Raw genomic sequence first — 9665 nt, 5'->3', positions numbered from 1 at the left:
GCAAGGGGCTACCGGGCGACGCAAGCAAAAACACAGTAAAGCCCTGAGTTGACGGAAACCGTTTATTGAATCCGTCGGCACCAGCACTGCACAAACGCCCGCGCGGCGGGGAACCAAAGGGGTCCCGCACCAGGGCGAAAATACAATAACGGGCACCTATAGCACGTCGCTGCGAGAGCACAGGCTCAAGCTGGGGCACGCCGCTACGAAAAGTCCCGGCGGCTATGCTACTTGCTCTGGCGATAACTCTCGAGAGCTCGGGCAATATCCTTCGGCTTAGGCTTTCGGCAAGTGCGGCTCGGCTTGATACGACCTCGCGCGAGCACTAGGCACCGCTCGTCGGCTTATCGTCGGGAAAGGATCAGCATAAAGTACGCGCTCCCCGCACGAGCAAAGGCACCGTGCGCGAGCTCCAGTCCTAGTCACAAAGATGTCGGAGGACGAGAGGAAAGCATGTACGTACCGTGCGCTGGTCCCGGAGATAAGAGAGCCGCGCTCCGCCGCTAGCAGCCGACGCGGCTGCGTAGTGACTTTAGTAGTGACGTCAGCGCCCCGCCCTCACCGCTAACCACCGCGAGGGCAGCGCCACCGCGGGAACCGGTTAGGCGCGGACGGAGAAAAAAGGCAAAGGACGGCAGAACAGGTGAAGCCCGCGCAATGGCGCCGGCGCCACCCTCAATCCCCACAAGGTTAACTTTAAAAAGGAATTTTATTGCGCGAATTTACGCCGTCGGCGTCGCCGTGATGTTCCGCAGAGAGTTCAAGCGAGATAAGATGGCGACCGCCCACCGTGTGCTGTACAGTGGCGACCGAAAGCTTGCGAGGGTGAGCTGAGAAGGATGGTGGCATGATGCGGCAGTGTGTTCTCGCGCTGGCAAGGGAGGAAGGCGCGCGGGGAAGGGGGGGGTTAGGGACAGGTTGGCGCGCATCTCCTCCTTTACTCCAGCTGCGGCGGCTAAGTGTGGCATCGCACTTCCTATCGTGGATGCGATGTCTGGAAAGTGTCGAAAGGTAGTGGTGCTGAGATAGCTCATGACTTCCTATGCGCTGTGTTCTCCCGCGCCTAGTTCAAGTTGAAACGAAGGGGAATTCGCTCGCCGCTGCTTCCGCTATTCACGCCAGCGTTCGGACAGCATGTGTCCACGCTGAATGAGTGAAATGTGTTAGTATTTGTCTGTGCACGCGTGGCAACATGCTTGTTAACTTAGTTCGTAAGCGAATGTTTGAAGAAGATTATGCAGCTGATAAAACGACTAACGTTACTTCGTATGGCTGTCTAATAATTTGCTATCGCAATCGATGCTTCTCCTTTCGGGAGGAACAGTGATATTTTTATCTGTAAGAGTTGAATAGAAGTAGACGAGTAGCATTTCCATCACTCTTATGGTCCAATGGAATTATCGTTTTATTATGAGTGGTTGATTACTAGCGACATAATTATAATGAGGAGCCTTTACGTCATGGGGATAGTAGTTAAATGTCCCGTTGGAGTCTTTAATCGTGTCCGTCATTTACCTCAATTTCTCGATTACTAAAGCTGTGTTCAGGATAATATAAACGCCTTACAAGTTGTCGAGCAATTATCTATAATCTTAGCTTCAGTTATTATTTGCCGTTAATATCTCTCTCAACATGGGCACAACAAAGAGCGCGATACGGATGCGTGATTGCGCGCCGCTCGAATCTCAGTGTGGCAGCAGCAGGCGAAAATGAAACGCACGACCAACGACCCTATACTGAACTGGTGATAGCACCCGTAAATGTTTACAGAGCTGTGTAACCTGTTCGCGGGATAAGTGAAGAGAGCGCGATCATTTCAAATACTCGCTCAGCGAGCTCTGTGGCAAGCAAGTATTTTGCAACGGGTTGCCCCTGCAGAATCGGCCAAGCGCTTAATTTCGATACCCCTGGACTTGCCTACTTACCGAAAACAGTACGTCAGCTTCGACGAAATTAACTTTGCTGCACAATTAGGGCCTTTCCCAGCGCTCCTGCCAAGCGTATGTCCAGAGACAAGCGTGCTTGCAAGGGTGGTTGTATTCTGCTATTGAAATTAATCTTTCTACGGTATACAGCTTGCGATATGTAATCACATCGCTGCATACGAATAACGGGCACCCTCAACTACTTGTCTTTGATAATTCTGTATACATAATTGAGGAATCACTGCCTGCGCTTTACGCCTCACCTCCTCTTGCAATATTAATTTCTGTCTCCTAGTTTCAGCTACAATTCACTAGCCAAGCTATCCCGTTATCGAACTACATCTCAGTAAGTGTTTTATGCTTCTCCCAGTAAGCACCTGTGGAGAATACTGCAGCACAGCTCACGTCCGCTGGTTATATCACCCATCTTTTGCTCCACAACACCAAAAGATATGCTCTATTCAGGTTCTGAATATGTTAAAGCCTTATCGCAATCAAGCGTACTTGGATGAATCTACTACGAAGGCTTTCAACCATATACAATCGAATCCAGACGCTGGATTGAATGAGCCCAAAAAAGTGCCACGCCGATTCATTTCAAGGACGATTGCTGTTATTTCCTTATTTACCTACGTCACTGAAATTTTATTTGGCTTCAAGATTCCTCATTGATGTTGCCAGGTTTATTCTCGGTTGCGCTAACAATTTTCACTCGAAAGGTGAAGCACAACCACGCGTTTTGGCAGAGATAGATGGCGTAGTCTATGTGAACAAAATGGACGCACAATCCGTATTTCAACACAAAACCGAAACGGGAACAAATATGTTCGCTGTACCCTAATGTTCTTGAGCAGAGCAAATGTACCGCCACCACCACCACTAACTCGCCGATAGTTCCTTTATGTGCTGATGGAGTACAAATATACGCTTCTAATTGTAAGTTAAGTAAAAAAGCGCTGGCGAAAAAAAAAAGTCAGGAGAAGCGATGGTCATTCTCTTCAGATGTCATAAGAATCTCGAGAATGTGAACTGCGATGAGCATGAGTTTTTTTCACTCCAACGTATCTAATTGAACACAAAGACCTAACATAACAGTAAGAAGCCAGGTTCTGAAGAGCACAGCAGAGCAGGTGTTTCGCCAGTGCAGTGCGTACTGCTACGAGCCAACCGCGTTAACACGGAGGCAACCACCTATTGCCACAAGCCCTGTTGTGTACGACGGAAGCTCATTAGGCTGAGTTGCAGTAGAAAAGATTTCCCCGATAATAATCAAAAGCAAGAGGCAACGGTTCACATCCCTATTTTCTCTGGACGTACAAATAGTCCTGCGCCGTGATGCACTGCAGCCCTGTTCGCTACAAGTTGCAATCGCGACAGGCGTACAATGCGACCTGGCACAGGCCACGAAGAAGTCAACACATTGCAGTCCGGTCATCTGCAGGATGTCCTGGATAATCAAGTGCCACATTAACTTCACCCAATCGCGTAAAGGCACTTTATCTACCTGGCGAGGAGGTCGCCTTCAGCGGGGTCATGGCAGTACTCGTCTCTGTCCTTGCCGACACTAGCAAAGACCCGGAAGTTCGTGTCCAAGTGTCATGAGCGGCGAGTGATGGCATCGTGCTCTTCGGTCTGAGTGAGACCCGCAAGTGACGATGATGGTCAAGACCCGCCTCGACAAAAGGTTACTTTGCAGTGCGCCGCGTATTTCGAATACATTTTGTTGCTATATAGTGCCGCTGCTTCTAGTCTTCCGAGCTCGACAGCCAACCTCTAGTTGGTTTGCAGACCCCAAGGCAGCTCCATCATCGACATAACTGAGGATTCAGGCACCATCACGTTGAACGCGACGTGGTTCATGGTCCAGCGCGGGTTTCACTAGAAGCGTTGGCCGCGTGATAATCGAACTTCCAGCCATCAAAGATGAGGGAGCAGTGGCTGCTGCTGTTGCCCATCCCTCGGCGTTGAAGCGAGCTCGACGCATGTTTTGTATTTCTGGTTTTAATGCGCTAGCCATTATATCGACACCCCTGGCAAATTGTTGCGGTCGTCATTTCCATGATATTCCGTATGAAGTCCAAAAGACATATGAATGAGCTATCCTTACACGGTGGTTGCGAGAAAAAGCACGTAACAGTGAGCCCGAAAAGGATGGTGGCGTGATGAGCATTACTTTCCCATACGCTCAATATTCGGGTTCGTTGAAGGTCAAGTGATCAAACGCGCGCTTGGGAAGTAGAGCGTGCTTCTTCTCATCTAGCCCTGCCGTAGCTGCGACTGGCTGTGCGCGGCTGACGATTACGCGGCCCGCGTGCCGTATCTAATTTGTTAGTAATCATTGGTTGGTGTGATGATAAAGGGTGAGCAGGGCTGGCTGCTAACTTCATGCACGCTCTTTTCTTTCCCGAGCTGTCTTTCCGTGCCCCTAGTGTTGCAGATCGCGTAGTTAAGTCAAGAGACAAGAGTAATTGGAGATCGCTAACAGAGACCGTCCGTGTAGTGGATACAAAAATAGGCAGATGATGATGACTGTCACTTTTTGAGTCGCGCTACATCGCGCGGCTGTACGAACCGTTCGCCCCCACTTGCGGCGTTCTTCGTTCTGCCAGCGTTTTGACAGCGAGGGCTCACGGTCATCCAGTGACATATTTGCAGGTTTACATGGTCCGTGCAATATACGAAACTTCTTAATTGAATTAGTAGGTCAATTTTATCGAATTTCTCCAACTACGAGTATGAAATAGACCTCCGCCATCGCCTCCTGGAGCCATTTAGTCGCGACGCACGAAAGTATGCTGCGCGGGCAAATTCGCTTTAGAGCACTATGGGAATCGGCGCACCGAACGCGATTACTTCTCGGTTGGATTCTTTTTATTTTTTTAAAAATGTTGTCTCTGAAGCTGGGGGTGCGGCCCTTACACGCATTTGTACGGTAATAATCTTCCATCGTGTAATTGTCTTATGCTTCGCTATCACTAATACTGCTTCGCCATCCCGGCGTAACTGCAACCTTTTTTTATTTTTAATTGTGAGTTGGAGTGTAAGCGCTGCTGTGCATGGCTGCGAGTGATTCTGGTTTCGAGGGAATCCGACTTGGCCGAGTTGTTGAGCGCCAGCCTCGCCTGCGGAACGCAATCGCCTTCGTTCAGGGGTGATACGCTTCGGAAAGCAGCCTGCGCCCTCGATTCCCGTCGAAAATCTACCTTTTTTGTGCTCACGTCGGCTTCGACAGGAATCACAGGCTCTTTTCCCAAGCGTATCCCCCCTGAAGGAAGCCGACCGCCAGGCCGGCGTGCGCTTGTGCCATACTTGAACCAGTGGGTGCCTGGCGGAGGTTGGAATCGAACCCACAACCTCCCGCAGGTGAGGAGTGTGCTAAACAACTACCTCATTTAGCTCGACCTCATTTTGATTACTGTGTGAATTAGATATATATTTCTGACCTCTCTAGGCAAGTGGTGATGTTTCCACCCCTGATAAATGTTGCAAATTATTAGAAAAGATTTTGTTTTTCATTAGTCGTTAGCATTGCCTACTGGAAAGAGAAGCTATACTGAGACACATCTCATTCGCGTGCATTTCACACGCCGTTGAAAAGACACTGCCGATGGGTTTGCCATTACACAGCGCTAACACGTGGAGGCACGTGCTGCAACCACGTGCAGGAAGCAGCATGGGCAAGAGCTCGCAACTGTTCAGCGCATATGGTAGTTCCTAATGAGCTCTTTTTAATAAGCATTGAAACAACTTACACGCGTGTAAAGAAAGAAAAGGTATGCCTATGCATAACTTAAAAAAGGCATGCATGTGCTGAAATGACGATCTCGAACAAATCGAAAACGAGGAAGTTGCGTCCTTGTTCGTCCGCCTGTATTTGTGAAAGTGGCTTGATCCGAGCTCCACAATGTGCACATTGATCCACATATGGCTAACAACGGTTACTGAACGACTGGACATAGCACTTTCCGTGTGGGTGCAAGGAACAGGTATTCCGACTAGTTCTTTTTTTTTTGTTTTTGCTATTCGCCTCTCAATTTATGCTAATGTTACAGTAAACTCGAAGCTCGAGTAAGAATTTCGTAGCCTTATGGTCGGCGTGTGTAACAGTTGTAATTCGGCTACTGAGTACTTGATTGCGGTTACAGCGAGCAAGTATCGAATCGGCGACCTTGTGCCCAGAAGCAGAGTGTTGCGACTTGGGGGTAGCGTTTGGGCCATGAACCCTTCAGGCATAGGGATGCGTACGTCTGGGAGTAGGAGCGAAAGCAAAAAGGGTTTATTATACATTATTCACACTGGCTTCAGATATGGAAACTGACTCCATGTAGGAGCACTTTAAATGTCTGAGGTCACTACATGTCTGAGCACACGTCAGGACGCTACTCACTGCACCAAGGCTCTCCGCTTATAAATCAGTCGTCTTCCCTAGGTGACTAGACCAGGGAATCGGATGACTGCGTCTCGGTCAGTCCCAATTTTCGAACCGTTCGCAATATCCCGCCCATGACGTGGCACCATTCCGCCTCCAATGTTGCGCGATCGCCCCGGTATACGATGCAACCATGTGGCAATGTGGGAACCTGAGCCCCACGCAGTTCCCACGGAATTCCTCTAAATTGGCCTCTTGCATCATTTAGTGGCATCTCGCAGACGACGGCGAAGTTTCGTGCTCGGTTGGTGGTTTCTTCTGCTGCTGAAGTTTTTCTCTATTCATGTGCTTTTCGTGCATCAGTAACCAGCAACGATCCTACACGTTCTTCAGATACCTGACTACTTGAGTTCTTAGTGTCTCGGTGTGGTGCGTCGTTTGTGTTATGCGGAGATTTTAATGATCACCATCCGCGATGGTGTAGCCCCCTCCAAGACAATCGTGGCGCAGAAATTAACGAGCTTTCAGCTTGCAGGGTCAGGAGACCACTCTACGGGGTCGTTACCTCTTCCACGGAGGGTGGCGCGGATGTTGTCGCCTCGAAGTGAGCCCCTTTGTACGCGCGTCACACTCTATGTCGGGCCCCGTCACCGTCTCGGCGATGCCTCGTGGAAAGCACCTAAGGAATTCCCTTTGCCGTTTTGAGACGTAAAAAGTGGGAATCACATAGCCGCCGCCGCGTGTGACGAGCTTTTATTTAGCGCTGATTAAGCGACGAAGCCGAGAGTGAAGGAGGGGCCTTGCGCTTTCGTGGGATCGTCGCCGTCACGTCAGGTCCATCGGCATCATCCACCGCGTAGCTGCACCCCATCTATAGGTTTGGACGCAGTGCTGCGTGAAATCCCTGGAACCGAGTCGGGAACGGAGTTAACGCGAGCACCTGCAGGATTTCATGTGCACGCCTTGCTCGCGGCACGCTGTGTCGGGGTTCCTTCACGAAACGCGAGGTTGACCCGTTCTCGCGACGCTGCGTCATTCTGCGTAACTGGTACTAACCAACAAAGATGAAGTATTGAAATGATGTGGGGCCAAGCCGGGCGCTCCGAAACAGCGCCCCCACTATTTTTTCAATGCCAGCCAGATGCAGCCGATCCAACGGTTCTCCACTTTCTCCGATCGCCCTTTCCTACTCTCCGCCGTCGGCTAGCGTTCGCGCATGCTTTACGGTCGTGGGGCAGATTACCCTCTAGGTGGCGCCTCACGACGGAAGACGGAGGAAGTAATCCTGGCAGACGCGTGAAGCGTCTACCGCATCCCCTCCGGAACGGCAGCGGCGCGCGCTCAGTGGCTCAGACACACGCGTGACGCAAGCAGTCGCACCCTCTGAGTGGCATCACATCGCGGCAACTCACTGAACTAAGGCGCGCCAAAGGCTCCCATTGCGGAGCGAGCGATTGCACTGGCATTGAAAAAATGAAGCAGGCACTGGGGGGGGGGGGGGACCGAAAACGCACGGGTTTAAAATTACGTATGCGCCGTATGCTCCCCGCTTGCACGGGGAGCGAACGCACGGTGGAGAGCAAACGCGCGTTCTGCTCCGTGCTCCCTGAAGGGCTGCAGAATTAAGCGTCTCTTTCCTCCTTTACAATCGCCATATATATAGAGCAAACGTGACTTTTTCCGTCGCGCGAAAGGCCGTGGGGGGACGGGAGGGAGGGAGGGAGGGCAGGCGACGTTTACCAAATGCGTATTTATATAAAAAACGTTGTGAGGCGAGAAAGTGGTAAGGACTTCGGACGCTGCTCAACGAGTATCCCATTCTGATCTCGCCGAAAACCTCCGAGCCGGCCCCAGAGGCACCAGCAACAGTCACTAACACCGCGCGCGTTCGGTGCGAACGCTGGCAAAACGCCGACGACGTCGACAGCAGTTCTGCGCGTTGCTGGTGCTGCGTTACGTCCAAGTTGATACAGCTGATAAAACTATATATTATCCTTACTCCGTATAGCTCTATACTAATTTGCTATCGCAATTGATGCATCGCCTTTCGGGTGAAACTGCTACATTTTTCTTTACGCTGTTATTAATTATTAGCGATAATAATCCTTATTTTGCTTATGTACGTAACGTGGTACACGACGGAAGGCAGGCTGTGTGGGAAACGAGACTGGCCAAGCTGTCTACGAATGGTGATCACATAAAGGTCGAGTTTTTAACGAACGGAAAGGGGTAAATCGTGAGTTATAAGGGAACACCGTTTGTCTGCATGACTCCGCGATTTAACTTTCTGAGCTTTGCCGCCGTTTATGTACGGTGGCGGAAACAAGTCCCAAATGGTAGAAGCACGGAGGCGACCAAAGGTTTGAAAAAACGCGCCTTTTCGGATAACAGCGCTGCCTATATTCGCCCCGGAGTTCGGCTAAATTTTATAAATTCAGGGATTCTACAGGTAGAAAACACAATGTCATCATGAGGCACGACGTAGCGGGGCACTCCGGATCAAATTTCACCACCTGGTTCTTCAACGTCAGCGCAAATCTAATTGCAACAGCATTCGTGCATTTTGCACTCATCCAATTAGATGCTGCCGCCGTGACTTAAATCAAACCCGCAAATTCGTGCGCAACGCCGTAGCCATTGGCCTACTGCAGTGGGTTCCCCGGATCGGCTGTAACCACCCGTGAAGCTGAATACGGCGCTGTTGCTCCTCCGGCTTTCGCCAGAACCGACTTTTCTGTTCGTACTGTCACGGCTACTTCGCCTAGTTTACTGCGTCGTGCCACGCCGATCTGGTGATGGAACAATTGATCAGCCCTGTTTTCTCGAACTGCGATGCATAACTCCTAAATGGATCATGAGGGTTTTTCTCCAGGGTCTTGGCGGGTCCAGGAATCTCCTTCACCAATGAGGTCAATGCCTCAACCCAACCTTTGACATTAACCACCTCCCTCTTCGCACTCCTTCGTTTATCTGTGCGAGTCGACGAAAGTTTGCCTGGGAGGTATACCCAAAGAAATGCTATCGCATTTAAGATCCAGGCTTCAAGGGCTAAATTACATACTACTTATAATAATACCTGATTGATTGAATACCGCTTAAGAACATTAACCATCATTTTTGGCAGGTGTCTCTACTGGGGTAAAATTCTATTTAATAAATTATAATGTAAATGTATCCGGGTCATTGAAAAGGGTAAATCTTAAGAAGGCTTGTAAAGGTGGCAGGTCATGGTAGGTTGGGTAATAATAAAAGGGGTCACGTGCTGGAAAAAGCTTAAGAAACGCTGAATTAGTCGAAGTTTCCTTCCCCGCTTCGCTTTTCTGATGGGTGTGCAACCACTGAGCTATCGTGCGGACGCTCGCATGGCGTCC

Source organism: Dermacentor silvarum, chromosome 1 (genome assembly GCF_013339745.2).
Source record: "Dermacentor silvarum isolate Dsil-2018 chromosome 1, BIME_Dsil_1.4, whole genome shotgun sequence".
NCBI lineage: Eukaryota > Metazoa > Arthropoda > Arachnida > Ixodida > Ixodidae > Dermacentor > Dermacentor silvarum.
This window is presented reverse-complemented; position numbering follows the sequence as displayed.